The 9,986-nt window shown below is 41.3% G+C and overlaps 1 pseudogene; it reads left to right on the forward strand.

Annotated features, from left to right (window-relative positions):
* Positions 1-9,033: 9,033 nt before the first annotated feature.
* On the forward strand, positions 9,034-9,367 carry LOC110289175 (annotated as a pseudogene).
* The last annotated feature ends 619 nt before the right edge of the window (positions 9,368-9,986 follow it).

Consider the following 9,986-nt stretch of genomic DNA (forward strand, 5'->3'; position numbering starts at 1 on the left):
AGCTGGCGAGTGTCAGCCGACCCTGCGCCCTAGCTACCCTGGTGCTTTTCTCTCTAGGCTATATTCCTGATGCCTCTTCTATGTTGGATGAAGTTTCCCTCTAATAAAGAAGAGTTCTGTTGTCTACTTTTGAATCTCCTTCACAAAAAATGCACACAATTGACTGGGTATTAACTTAATAAAAACTTAATGGACTCATCAATGGGAGGAGATGCCCTTGGTTCTGGGAAGGTTCTATGCCCCAGTATAGGCCAAACCAGGACCAGGAAGCAGGAGTGAGTGGGTTGGTGAGCAGAGGGATGAGGGAGGGGATAGGGCATTTTGGGAGGAAACTAGGAAAGGGGATAACATTTGAAATGCAAATAGAGGGGCTGGTGAGATTGCTCAGCAGGTAAGAGCACTGACTGCTCATCAGGGGTCCTGAGTTCTAATTCCAGCAACCACATGGTGGCTCACAACCATGATGCCCTAGTCTGGTGTCTAAAGACCACTACAATGTACTTACATATAATAAACAAATTCTTTTTTAAAAAATGAAATGTAAATAAAGAAAATATCTAATTCTAAAAAAAGAAAAAATGTAAAAACAAAACAAAAACCAAACCCTTAATGGCCCTTTAGCACATACCTTCTTGTGGGAAATATTTAAAAAGAGAGCTTGCTTGTTCCAGTGCTAGTGCCTGCAAGGCAACCAGCAAGCTGCAGCACTCCTGCCCAGGGCCACCGGGAGTCACTGTGGCCCCGTAGGAGCTCTCACTTGGCAGTCCCTCTGCCTGCAAACTCTCTGGCCCTGAGGGGCCACAGGGCCTTCACTGCACCATCTCACTCAGAGTCCCTCTGCTAAATATCTCTCTGGTGCCCCCTCCCCCTCTTGAGTTTATCTCACTACTATGCAATGCCTATTCATCCCATGATAAGTCATAGCACCACCTAATTTCCTGGTAGAAACAAGACTCAAAGCTTAATAGTTAACCAATTAGATTTATATTTCAAAATAATCATGATATACAAGATACCAATAAATAATTTCGGATCCAATTGACAATGATAAAGCTTTACCCCAATTATTGTACCCTTGTGAAAATCTCAGCTAATTGCATCTGTTTAAAACCACTGCAGATCAGGATCTTCTTGTCTATCTGCCTCTGTGTTGGATTCCTCCTTCCCCTCTTCCTCCTGAGACCTCAGGAAGACCTGTTGAGAACTCAAAATTGTCTTTCCCCATCAAGCCATCAGTATGCCCAACATCACACCATTCTTATGGGCAAGTGCAATTTTGATTAGATATTGTTATCATTAAGTGTCTAAAAATGTAAGATAGTCCACACATACAACACACTGAGCATTAAGCTCAACTTCAATAAGTTATCAATTTTACTATTAGAGATTTAATAAAATGTTTACATCACAGAATGTTTACATGCATGTTCATTAGGAGTAATTATCTGGCTAAACATTCATGAACTGTCATAACTCCACAGGTTCATGGAAAGCTAAAAATCAGAGCTAAATTACTAGTAAATGTTTGATTAGATAAACCCAGTAATATTTTATCTTGTCATAGCACCCGTAATAAATCAAAGTTCCCTTTTTATGACATTTGGTTACTAGTTTTACAGCCTTTTGGAATATGCTCTGAATAGTAGAATGCCTACTTAATATCTGAAACCGATTCACGGGTAACACTTTTAGACTAGCAGAGTTCTCATTGCCGTTTTGACTATCAGAAAGACATAATAACCATCCTCCTATAGAAGAGATTAATCAATACTTATGTAATTTTAGGAATTCTTATAGGATAACCATTAAGAATTAAGTAGGCGGGCTGGTGAGATGTCTCAGTGGGTAAGAGCACCCGACTGCTCTTCGGAAGGTCCAGAGTTCAAATCCCAGCAACCACATGGTGGCTCACAACCATCCACAACGAGATCTGGCGCCCTTTTCTGGAGTGTCTGAAGACGGCTACAGTGTACTTATATATAATAAATAAATAAATCTTAAAAAAAAAAAGAATTAAGTAGGCATCTAATCGCCTATAAAAGATCAATACAAGAAAGTATGTGTTTCTAGTTCTTCAAAGATCTGTTCAAAAGTGTGGGATAATACCTAGTGATTATTATATATTTAATAATAACAGGAAACTCATATTAATAGCAGTAATTTGTCCTAAAACAATTGCTCCTGGGTATTGCCTATCAGACCAAAAAAAGTTATGTTTGTTTTTTTCTTAATCCTAGACAGACTCATCTCAGGAAGATAATCTATTAGTCAATAGCTTGTTATATGATGGTTCCTGGCATGTTGTTCATTTGGCCTCCATTCCATTAATTTTACTGTAATCATGAATCTCTGTAGGTAGAACAATATGAGGCTGGTTGAATAGGGAAGCATTTGCTGTGCACGGGATAGGACTGAAGTTTAACCCACAAAACTAACATAAAGGAGGGAGTGGTGGAGGGTATTTCTAACTGTAGTGCACTGTGGAGAAAGGAGACAGCCAGGAGAATCTCCAGAAGCTTTGAGGCTNCTAACCTGCCATACACAGCAGTGAACAATCAGAGACTCTGTCTCCAACAAGATAAAGGTGAAGACCAATGCTCAAGGTTGTTCTCTCAGAGACTTANGCCAAGCTTGTGTGATAGCACCTATACATCTGCACATGTGTGCATGCACACACACTTATACATACAAATCCACATATGCAGACATTCACAAACATACATACATATACACACACCATTATGCACATACTTACACAAACATACATACATGTATATATGTACATGTGCACACACAACTTCTTTATAATGGACACAGTTATGAAGAGAACAATACACTGTCTTTAGCTCATGGACATCCTTGGTATTGGGTAGTCTATTGATCACATGTGAGAAACAATTCAGTGTTCATGATTGTAATCTTTGTAACTGAGAAGCTAAGGAGGGGAATTGGGATTGTTCACCTTGGCTGAAATTTGAATTCTTATCTCCAAGAGAACAAGAGGAGGGCAGGGTAATTAAGCATGGACTGCTAACATGGATCAGATTGTGCTGTTTGTACAGCATCGGACACATCGGAGACCAGGTAAAGTTAAAGGTTGAAGAGTTAGTTTCACTACTCAATCAGTTTTAACATTCTAGCATCGATTAGGGAAGGACATACAAGTTGCCCCTGCCCCTGGACCTCTCCTCACCATACACACCACCCCTATATGAAGAGATATCGACACTTGATGACTGATTGCAGGGGGAGTGAAAGTCAGTTTTCTTCAGGACAGTGATCCTTGGTGTGTTGGCTACCCAGGGGAGGATTTTACTCTGAGGGCAGTACTCTTATGGGCAGTGCTAAATGGACCCCTCTGTGGGTTACTGAAAAAGAAGGAGAGGAATGGGGATGGGGAGGGCAGAAGGAAAGAGAGACAAAGAAAAGGAGGGGGGGCAGGAGAAGGATGAGGAGGTAGAAGAAAGGACAGACCTGTCAAAGTACAGATACAGACCCTAGTAGCCAATAGCCTGTAATGTGTAGGGCTGCAAAGGATCCTGAGAACAAGTAGATTTGGGAGTGGGCAATTATTCCAGGAGTTAGTGTGTACAGATACTAATATAGAAGATGGTGCACTCCATTAATCCCAGCACTTGGGAAGCAGATACAGGCAGATTTCTGAGTTCAAGGCCAGCCTGGTCTACAAAGTGAGTTTCAGATCAGCCAGGGCTATACAAAGAAACCCTGTCTCGAAAAATAAAGGAAAAACAAACAAAAGAACCAAACAAGACAAAGCCCAAATATCTTTATCTTAGCAAGGTTATTCTGGAGAGCCTCTTCCCAAATTCTATCCCTCTGAATTAACCCTGGGGGTTAAGTGACTTCACATCTAGAGTTTACCCTGAAATGTGACAAGAGCCATTTCATATCACAAGTACCCTGTCTTTTTTATTGTGACTATAGCCAAATTCCCAAGTTAAGATTCCTGATCCATCACCAGAGAAGGATCCCTCTGTACTAGCTAGTTTTATGACAACTTGACACAAACTAGAATTATCAGAGAAGAAGGAACCTCAATGGAGAAAAAGCCTCCATAAAATAGCTGTAGGGCATTTTCTTAACTAGTGAGTGATGGGAAAGTGCCCAGCTCATGGTGGTGGTGTAATCCCTGAGATGGCCTCCTGAGTGCTGTTAGAAAGCAGGCTGAGCTGTTAGAAAGAAGGCTGAGCAGCTAGAGAGATGGCTCAGTGGTTAAGAGCACTGGCTGCTCTTCCAAAGGTCATGAGTTAAATTCCCAGCAACCACATGGTGGCTCACAACCATTTGTAATGGGATCTGATGTTCTCTTCTGGTGTGTCTGAAGACAGCAACAGTATACTCATATAAACATAAAATAATTGAAAAGAAAGAAAGAAAGAAAGAAAGAAAGAAAGAAAGAAAAAAAGAAAGAAAGAAAGAAAGAAAGAAAGAAAGCAGGCTGAGCAACTCTGATGAAGCCAGCCAGCATGCAGTACCGTCCATGGCCTCTTCTTCAGATGCTGCCTCTAGGTTCCTGCCTTGCATTAGATCCTGTCCTGACTTTCCTTATGTGATGAACATTACAATGCTTAAGTTGATCTCAATAAACCCTTTCCTACCCAACTTGCTTTTTGGTCACTTTTGTTGTTGAATCAACAGAAACTCTGAGATACTCTCCATAAATCCTACTTACTTAATGAGCTGATGAGGATGTTTTTATAGTTACTCATTATGTTTGGGTTTCTGTTTGATTGTATTGTTTTGATGTAGTGTCTTTTGGAGCCCAGTTAGCCTCAAACACAGTATCTAGCTGAGAATGACTTGGACCCTGATCTTCCCAACACCAATCAGATTCATTAGCTATGACATTTGCAGGATGATAGCTTAAGTTCTCACTGACAAGATGAAGAAATTGATACCAATGAATGTAAGATTATCTAGGGGAAATTCTCCATTATCAGGTGAAAAATAGTAATTATCTTTCATCATTATTAGAGATGAGATGAAGTAAGATGCAGTACAGACTAACCTTAGTTTGGGGCTTGGTATCTATAATTTAGTTTGATGTTATATTCTGTTTTTTAAATAATTGCTGATTTACAATATGACAGATACCAAATAAAAACAATTTTCATTACATACTTTATATAAAAATTTCTGTTTCTGGCTGAAGAGATGGCTCAGAGGTTAAGAGCTCTGACTGCTCTTCCTGAGGTCCTGATTTCAATTTCCAGCAACCACATTGTTATGATCTTGAACACTGCATGGCTTCACAAGGACCACACCAGACCAAAACGTTCCACATGAGATTTATTGAGAGAGAGAGAGGCAAGGTGGCAGTGGAAAGAAAGGCAGGAAGAGAGAGAGAGAACAGGGGTAGTTGCTTTCTTCATATATGGATGATGATGTAATCACAGGTAAAGGTGGGAGGTGAGTCAAGTAGATTCTGGAAATATGGTGGCTGTTGCTTTGGCAACATGTCTGCAGGTCCCCCCTATGTGATGTCGTGGGTTTCAGATGTGGTGATACCAACACACACGGTGGCTGACAACCATCTGTAATGTGATCAGAGGCCCTCTATTGGTGTGTCTGAAGAGAGTTAAAATGTACTCACATAAAATAAATAAATATTAATAATATTTCTGTTTCATATTTATAATTTTTATTTTTTAAAATATACAGTTGCATAGTCTGATCATTTATATATGCTTGGCTCAGAAATTGGCACTATGGGGAGGTATGGCCTTGTTGGAGTAGGTATGTCACTGTGAGTGTGTACATTAAGACCCTTATTATACCAAACTGGAAGCCAGCATTCTGCTGCCAGCCTTTAAATGAAGATGTAGAACTCTCAGCTCCTCCTAGACTATACCTACTTGGATGCTGCCATGTTCCTGCCTTGATGATAATGGACTGAAACTTTGGACCTGTAGTCCAGCACAAATTAAACATGCCCTTATAAGGGTACCCTTGATCACGGTGTCTGTTCACAGGAACAAAACCCTAACTAAGACAGAAATTGGTACCAGGGACTAGGATTTGTCTATCACTAGGGTGATACACCTGACCATGCTTTTGTCAGGAAGAGTGTGGATTTGGAGACTTTGGATTTGGAAAGCAGTGGAATGCTTTAAGTTCGGCTTCATACAATAGCCTAGGAAGAATAGGAATGACTTTTTGGTGATATTCATTTGAATTGTGCAGACCTGGCCCAAGAGGGCAGAGTGGAGAAGAATTTCAGTATATGGTCTACAGACTGTTTTTGTGGTAATTTGGTGAAGAGTGTGGCTGCTTTTCGCCCTTGTCTGAAGAGTCTACCTCAGTCTAAGGTACAGAGATTTATATTAAATGCTTTTACAATAAAGTCTCAAAAAAATCCCAGCAGAGTCATTGTTCTCTGGTTAAGTCCCATAAGGAGCATTTTGAACAAGCATAGCAAGCTTAGAAAGGAAAAATATAAAATATATGATACAAGTATTAAAGCTGCACTAGGAAGTAAATTGGAACTGAATGCTACATTCTAGGAGACTGTGAAGAGATTAAGAGATATTGGAGTAAGATCCCATCCAGTTAAATTTACATCCAGGCATGGTTGGACACATCTTTAATCCCATAAGACAAAGCCAAACAGTTCTCTGGGTTCAAGGCCAATCTGGAACAAAGCAGGTTCTAGGGAAAGAAATGCTTAAATCCAAGCATAGTGGTACACACATTTCATGCCAGCATTACAGGAGACAGATCCATGTAGATCTCTTGAGTTCAAGGTCAAACTCCACTGTAAGTTCCAGGAAATCCAAACTTAGGCAGTGAGAAATTTGGAAAACAGAAAGCTGGTGATAATGTAATAGAAAAAGGGGCCATGTTCCCGCCCAAATAAGCAGGAAAACTCAACAGCTTTGGCCATGTGGCTCTGGATATAGAGTCAAGAATAGAAAGAACTTCTGAGACAATTGATGCTGGTTAGCAGGAGCTAAGACATTAGTGGTGATTAAGAAGAGACTGGTATCACTGAGGTGAAAGCTTCTGGGAAGGGTTTGGTGAGAGCACAAAGATACTCTGTTCCAGAGACAGCCAAGATAGTACCTTGTGCTACAGCTGTACTTGGTAAGCTGAAAGTGTCGCCAAGGTGATATTGGTTTTGAAGGCATGAAGACACCATGAAGAACAGCTGAGGCTTGTCACTGTGAGAGACCATGGAAGACCTTTGGTGAAAAGTACAGCCTCAGTTGCAGTTAATGGCCAAGGACTGAAGGGGTCATGAAAAAGATTTGAGGCTTGGCACCATGAAGCAAGGCTATTTGGTGAATCCATATTGTAGCAGAAGACCCCAGTGTATTGGAGATACCAGTACCATGAGATGATCACCAAGAACAGCAGTGGCAGTGGATCAACCTGATCTTAGAGTGCTACAGAGCAGAGAAATGAAAAAGTGATGCCAGCCCTTTGGAGGTTCCCAGAAAAAAATGTGTAGATCTCAGATATTGGAACATGAAACTGTAAGGTTGAAGGTGCCTTGGAGACCTAAAAATGTTAAAGATGTCAGGGCCATGGAATACCTGCTGAAGACAGCTGCTAACAGGAAGAAGAACCTGCCCAGGAGAAAGAAGTTTATTGTACTCAACAAAGATCAAAATGGAGTTGGAGATCTGAATACTATAGCTTTGACTTCAGACATGGAAATGCAGAGTTTGGATTTGTAAAGATGGTTTCCTTTCTTGCTGTGGGGATTACGGTTAAGTGACTGAGTGAGTCTCAGAAGAGACCTTTAGCATTGGACTTTTAACATTGTTGATACAACATAGTTTAAACTTTGTGTGCTTTGGAAGTTGGACTAAATTAATATTTTATCATGCTATGTGTAGGTATGGCACGAATAGACTCATGTGTTTTAACGAGACTATGGGAGCCAGGGAGTGGGATTTGATGGTTTATATATGCTTGGCCCAGGGATTGACACTATTTAGAGGGGTGGCCTTGTTGGAATAGGTGAGTCACTGTGAGTATGGGCTTTAAGACACTCAAGGTACCTTCCTGAAAGCCAGTATTCTGCTAGCAGCCTTCAGGTGAAGATGTAGAACTCTCTGCTCTTCCTATATCATGCCTGCATGGATGGTGACATGTTCCTTCCTTGATGATAACAGATAACCTATGCACCTGTATGCCAGCCCTAATTAAATGCTGGCCTTTTAAGGGCAGCCCTGGTCATGGTGTCTGTTCACAGGAGTAAAACTCTAACTAAGACACATGTATGATGCATTTCTGTGATTCCCCCTCCATCTCTCCTCTCTCATTTCCCTTACAATCACTTCAAATATTCTTCTTTACAAGGATTTTCTTACAGTCACATCTTTGGGCTTGTCTGGTGACCCACAGAGTTTAAACGAGGCTGACTGTGGGATCCTGGGTTTCAACCTTTCCACTTGAGCTCAATCCATGCTTGCCTCATTCCAAACATCTGCCAGTAGCCAAAAGTTCAGTAGATTGGGGGATGGGACCACTGAGCCCCTCATTGTTCCTTGCTGTGCTGGTGAAGTCTGCACTCTTATGCAGATAGCTGCGGAGTTGAGAGACAGACCATGGTTTCCTTGGTTGTGCATGAGCACAATATTGCATTTCCATTCCTTCTTCTCATCTTCTGGCTCCTGCATCCTTTCTACCTATATTCTATAATGCACTGAGTTGTATAGGGTGTCTTTCAGGTTTCCGGTTTGGAGTTAAGCAATTGGGTGTTCTGTAGCCTGATACTGTGAGCAGACATGAGTCTCTGCATTCACCACAGTTGACAGCATAGGCAACCTCTCTGGCTAATGCTGGCTGTAACCTTTGTCCATGAGAATAATTACAAACATTCAGTCGATAGTTTGGAATCACATCTTTTAAAACAACTGTCAAAAGTTCCTACCCAGGAACTAAGAACTTCTAATATCTTAAGCTGTAATAACTGCACATAGGTAATTGATTTGTCCATTTCCGGTTGGCTCCGGCTGAAAGGTTAAATATTGAGTGTCCCAGGAATTCAGATTGATGTAACACATGGATGCTGGGTACGGACATGAACATGAACATGAACTTGGCCATGGCCATGGAAAAATGGAACTCCCAGATTACAGACAACAAAAAAATTGGAGGAAAGCCACTATAAACAATGTGGAAGAACCTTGCTACCTGATGGCTGAGGGATCCATAGGATCTCAATGAGGCTTGCAGTTACATGGGCAGCTTTGCAGGCAACATCACCTTCACAAGTGTAATATTAAAAGGATTCAAATGGGGGATTGCGGCATATGTGGTAGCTTGAGGGACTGAATATTTCCTGGATTTCCAAAATAATGATAAGAAGCAGCACCTTGGGAAGTCTCTTTTGTAATAAGATTCTCTCACTGTAGCATCCTTGGCTGTATGTTTGTCCTTGAAAGAATATTAGTATGGTTTGATAAAGTAAACAAAACTGTTGTTTTCATAACTAATAAATAATTTTAAAAAAAGGATAATCATGATACAAGCTAAAGACAGGTGTCTTTCCCAGAAGCCAATGAGAGTCTAATGACCTGGATCATAAAGAACTCTTCACCAGGGCTAGAGAGATGGCTCAGTGATTAAGAGCACTGATTTTGGGTATCAGGGGGACCCAGGCACCCAGAAGCTCCACCTGAGCAGTAGCAGAGGTGCCTTCTGGTCTGCGGTGGTGCCCTGAGAAATTCTGGGGTTCGAACTCTGTAGCCAGTCCCACAACACCCACAGGAAGATACCCTCTCAGTTGTTTTAACACTCACAGGATCACAGGATCAGAGGTGAGGAGGACACAACATCTGCCTTAACATCAGGAGAAACTGTGACCAATAGAACCCTTGCACCATAGAACTCTGCCAGACCAGTGAAGCAGGTTCCTTCAGGTCTGGGTTGGTGCCCTGAGCAGATGTTGGCCACAAACTCCGAAGCCAGCACCACACACTAACAGGAAGCTCCACTCCCAGGTGCTCTAACAT

This window comes from Mus caroli, unplaced genomic scaffold (assembly GCF_900094665.2).
Source record: "Mus caroli unplaced genomic scaffold, CAROLI_EIJ_v1.1 scaffold_18015_1, whole genome shotgun sequence".
NCBI lineage: Eukaryota > Metazoa > Chordata > Mammalia > Rodentia > Muridae > Mus > Mus caroli.